General features: G+C 38.7%; 1 pseudogene; it reads right to left on the bottom strand.

Moving 5' to 3' along the window:
- Positions 1-1,096: 1,096 nt before the first annotated feature.
- Positions 1,097-2,273, bottom strand: LOC143640581 (GA-binding protein subunit beta-1-like; annotated as a pseudogene).
- Positions 2,274-5,481: the final 3,208 nt, after the last annotated feature.

Raw genomic sequence — 5,481 nt, 5'->3', positions numbered from 1 at the left:
CACAGGGAAAAGTGTTAGTTACATCAGACATATCTATAGCATCACTGTAGTACAAAAAGTTCTTGTTCTACATACATAAGCAATTTTTTTCCATAAGAATAATTTCCTGGGGGAAAATAAGTCCATGAAATACTTCAGAAACCCATACACATTTGAGTTTTCAAAAAAACATTATCTTAAAATCCAGTGCCTTAAAGTGCTTTCATGTGGAAATCATGATGGAAGGCACAAATACAGTTTCACGTCCCCACAATAAAATTTTCAAAAAAGCATAGATTTTCCAGAGTTTGCAAATTATTCAAGTTATCTTGTAAGCTGCTCCTTTTAAGAACATTGTCATTCCAATAAAACCAACTGCTAGTTTACTTGGTTTCAATTACCTACAGAATAAAAGGTTTGTGTGTTGTTGTTTGTTTTTTTCTGATAGCTTTCATCATCTTTGTGGGAAAAATATCTATGCAAGTGATGCATTTTGAAATTATAAAACATGCAGAATATGTACAAACAGAAAGTTTAAAAAATATTTGCTTCATATACATGTAAATCTACTTGGGTATAGCTGAAATTGAACAAATATAAAAATTTGCTTTCTAAAAAATGTTTTCAGAGAATCTGAGACAACTTAAAGCTGTACAAAGATTTCCTGGGAGAAATCTTTTCTTCACATAGAAGTTTATACCTACAGGAGTAATTCCAGCATTAGTCCACCATGATTATTACACAACATTTGGTCTAATCAACAATGATCACCCTTAAACTGTTCTGTCTCTGAGAAATTTAGGTTCATACTAAAAATCAAAAAGAAGCTCAATAACAGTGGCTTATTGTGTTTTTGGATCTCTTCAACAATCTTTTATCAACTCATGGAACTGTAAAAAAAAAAAAAACTATTTACAGAGTTCAGTTTTAAATACATTTCACAACTTCTAAAGTAAAGTTTATGATACAAGAATTCAGAGCTAATGGCTTAAGTCCAATTATTGATCTGCAGTCTCTTCTATTTCCTGTATTCCCACGACTGTACTCTTTTTGTATACAGTTCAAGATTGCATTCTTTCTTGACCAAAAGCAAAATTAAACTACATGTTCATTTTAACTAAACAGCTTCTTTATTAGTCTGAAGACGAGTCATAGCTTCTAATTTCTGTCTGTAAGCCTCGGCTTCCTGTTCTTTCTTAAGAAGCTGCTGTCGATATTTTTGTGCTTCTCGATTTGCTTCATCCAGCTGTTTCTGAAGAGCTTCTCTCTCCGGGTAAAAGACTCCTTACTTCTATTTCTGCAGATTCCACCCGGTTTTCAATTATTTCGATACATTGTCTCTTAGCTGGTGGTTCTTCACTTATAACAGTTTCTTCAGCAATGTCTGTTGCTGGTACTGTTAACACTTGCTATCCATCTGGCATGGTCACAATGATGGGCTGACCTATTACACTGGTTGGAATGGAGTGCAAATTTCCAAACTGAATTCCATCTGTGACTATTGTGATGGCTTGTTGACCCCCTGAACTAACTACTTGCTGAATTGCACCATCCACAGATTCTGCAGTAACCACTTCTTCTGTGGCCACAACTGGAGTTTCTGACGAATTGGACAACGGAGCAGAGGCTTCAGCTAAGGCAGCTAACGTAGCTAATACTGATGTAGAGGAGTTTCCAAACTGAATAGCAGACACACCCGTTTCATCTGTTAGGTTCACCACCCCTCCAGGTTCAATGATAAACTGTGGTGTTGCAGCATGTATCGTCACAGTGTCAGCACTCTCTGGGTTTGTGTTGATTTGGTTCTGCATAGCAATCTGTAATATTTCTGATAAATCTTCATTTCCATTGTCTATTGAAATATCAAATGCAGTTTTACAAAATTTATTTTGCGTGTGTACATCAGCACCATATTTGATTAAAAGTTCCACCACCTCTTGATGATTGTGTTTTGTGACCCAATGCAGAGCTGTCATTTTTAACATGTCCTTTGCATTAACGTCAGCACCATGCTTAAGTAAAACCTCTACTATGCTGGCATGGCCCTCAGAAGCTGCCATGTGTAATGGTGTTCGGTCCACTTTGGTTCTGGCATCCCTACTTACACCAGCTCACAGTAGTACCTCTGTAGTGGAATAATGCCCATATTGTGCTGCAAGATGGAAGTGGAGATGTTCCCAGCCAGTCTGTAGTAAAAGGAGCTCCATTTGCCATCAAAATATGAACTTCATCATCTTGACCTGCTCGTGCTGCTTCTAAAAGCTTCTTTCCCAAATCTACCAGGGACATCTGGAAAAGCTTCCGGAGCTGCGACGGGGGAGCAGCAGGAGGTGGTGCGGGGACCCGAGGCGCCTCGTACCTGGCCGGGCTGACGCAGCCCCGCTACACACTAAGCACTTCAGCTGCACAGGGCGCTATTTTCTGAAAATGCCGCGTCTGGTTGGCGCCCAAAATCCCCACCGAAAAGTCCCCCGTGCTGCGCGCGGAGGGACACATGGTGTGCGAGTGAGTCAAAAACAAAACAAATTCTACTTAAATTTTTGGAACAGAGACCAACAGCAGTCAATTAAGGTTTAGTGTTTAAGTAAGAGCATAGTTGTGTTTTTTAATTTCTTTTCTATTAGTAAATGTTGTATAAAGAGGTGAAATTGCAAGACCTATTTAGGAACCAAGGAGAAAATATATGTAGTACTCTAGAGGATTCAAAAAAAAAAAAAAAGATTTCTCAAGATGTTAAGACAACTTCATTACTACTTTCACGTTATCTGTCCTGTAACAATAAGCACCTAGTCAATGACTCACCCAGGCCAAATGAACAAAGTGGGCAACAAAATTAGAAGAGATTGAAAATCTTCACTTGCATCTTCTGGTATTAAATACAAAGGCATTTATACTAAAGAGGTACAAAATAAAAGGCAATGGAAAACTTAGTACAATTGAGGGAAGCAAGAGTTTTCCAAATGGAGTCAACTTGAGGGATCCGTTTTTAACAGGCGCCATGATCATGTCATTTTGGCTATATCTGCTGGCTGTAAGGATGATGTTGACTAAAGGATCTGACCAAAACAACTGTAGAGGAGGAAAAGTTTATTTTAGGGCTTATGGTTTCAGAGAAATCAGTGCAGAGAAGGCTGGCTTCATTCCTCAAGGCGCCAGGCAAGGCAGAACATGGTGGTCAAGAAACAGAAAGAGAGACTCCAGCTCCAGATACAAAATATATACCCCATAGCCATGCCCCCAATTAACCACTTCCTCCAGCCACACCCCTCCTGCCTCCAACGGAGATTAATTCACTGATTAGGTTCAGACTTTCACAGCCCAATCATTTCTCCCCTGAACATTCTTGCATTGTCTCACATGTGAGCTTTTGGGGGACATCTCATATCCAAACCATAACAAATGACTTCTGGGTGATTTCAGAGGTAAAAATGAGGCAGGTCTGTTTGTGAATCTGTTAAGGTCTGTAAACAAGTCAGGATGGCATCTGGTATTTTGCCAGAGAAATGTTAAAGTCTGTAAACAAGTCTGCATGGTACCTGGCAAAATGCCGGAGGGAGTGGTTTGTCAAGTAACAAAAGCAAGCCATTAAGTGTGGAGATTCCTTATTGGTTGACTGCTGTATCTATTTTATGCTAATTAGATAAGCTGTGTAAAATGTATAAATACCACTCCTGTCCTACAATAAAGGGCTCCACTCCTTCTGTATCAACGTACACAAGTTGTTCGTCACCCCCCGGTTATTTTGCCCAGCCAGCCAGGCTGCGGCATGAATCAAGCTGAACTTCTGCCACATTCATATTGGATGTGTCAGTATCTAATGAACTTTGTGGAGAGAACATTTTCCTGTTACTGAATCCCCAGCTCATTTTTAAATTGTGAAGTATCTTTGTTGTAATTACTAGGTAAAGACTATTAACTATGGTATTACTCTTGCTTTTAAAGTTGTTCGTGATGCTGTGGGCTAAAACATGCTGACCTAAGACTTCTCCTTCAAATTAAAGCAGATAAGATTCTTAACAACAACCAAGCCATAGTTTGCTAGTTTTGAACTTCTAGGTGATACTGCTAATTTTTAATGGAAAAATGGAACACACATTGATAGGATTTTAAGACTAGCATTTTTTGTGACCTGAACTAGAAGTTTCATTTACAATGTAACAGAAATTCTTTATAATCCCAATATTTTAAACAATTCATTCTCTTCTTATCTGATATAAGGATACTTTCAGTATAGTTGTTATTTGTTGAAAAAGGCTAAAAAGGATTATGTTGCCATCTTTTGTTAAGAGCCACGGCCAGGTCAAGATGGTGCCTGGCATTTTGCCAGAAGGAGCGGTTCCTGCTGCCTCCGGTGCCCGCTGTTTTTGAGCTCTCATGGAGTTCCTAGAGAGTTCCCATGGGTTGGTTGAGTTCCAGTTGGGCTCTTGCAGAGTTCCTAGAGAGTTCCCGGGTGGAGTTCCTGGGTTGAGTTCCAGTTGAGTGCTCCGAAGTTCCAGTGGAGCTCTGGGGAATTCCTGGAGAGTTTGGGTGGGTGGCCTGAGGCGTGAGTTCTAGAAATAAAGTTTGTTCCTGTTTGAATCTTCAAGTGGCTCATGATTTGTGCCCAGCCAGACTGTGGCAATCTTTCATAATAAAAATGAATTTTATGTTTAAATTCTCATCTTATTAAGAATTTTCTCTGAATTTTGCAACAATGCTGATCATTGGAATAAATAAGAAACAAGAAAAGTGATGAATTTTTGCAAATGAGAGATAGTAGCAAAATTCTCCCTCAGGTCTTCAGAACAAACCCTCTTTTCTCATCCCATTTTTCCTCTTTTTAAATTCCTCTTGATATTTTCTCATGGTCCCTTTATAATAATGCTCCGGTAAGCACTACTGGTTGCCTACCAATAGACATCCTTTCCCAATTTTTCGTAATTAATGTAAGGACAGATTTACTCAGACATCAGGTGTCCACCATATAGTTACCTAAATGGTAAGTCTTCATTTCTGGATATCATGATATATTTACTTTTTTCCACATTGATTGCTCTAGGAAAGATTTTTTGTGTGTGCAAATGCATACAAGTTCTGTTTTGAGAATGTCATCCATAGGCTTCTGGAAGTGGTTTCATCCATCTTAGTGGAATACTCACCTTGTTTCCCTTTTGAGTTTTAGATGTTTGGTGAAGGAACAATGCTGAGAGTTATTCTGTAACGTTGACCCCAAACAGGGTCACATCTATGGATACTGGCTGACTAACAATGAGCACTGGTACATCAAAGGATTAAAACAATTAAGTATTTGAGATTCTCTAGGCCACTGATGTAATGAGGTCTGGAAACTTCTACCTGACCATCTATTTATACGAGGTCATAGTTCCTTATTCTTTCAGCAATTTTTAGTTGAATCTGATAATACTTGCTGCTGAAAAAGTTTTAAATGACACAGCCTGTACTGAAGAACCATGTGCATTTGGTATCTTTTTTCAATTTTGGTCTAATATCTTGATAATTTGA

This window comes from Callospermophilus lateralis, unplaced genomic scaffold (assembly GCF_048772815.1).
Source record: "Callospermophilus lateralis isolate mCalLat2 unplaced genomic scaffold, mCalLat2.hap1 Scaffold_341, whole genome shotgun sequence".
NCBI classification, from domain to species: Eukaryota; Metazoa; Chordata; class Mammalia; order Rodentia; family Sciuridae; genus Callospermophilus; species Callospermophilus lateralis.
The sequence above is the reverse complement of the archived record's forward strand: the minus strand, read 5'-3'. Positions and strand labels throughout refer to the sequence as shown.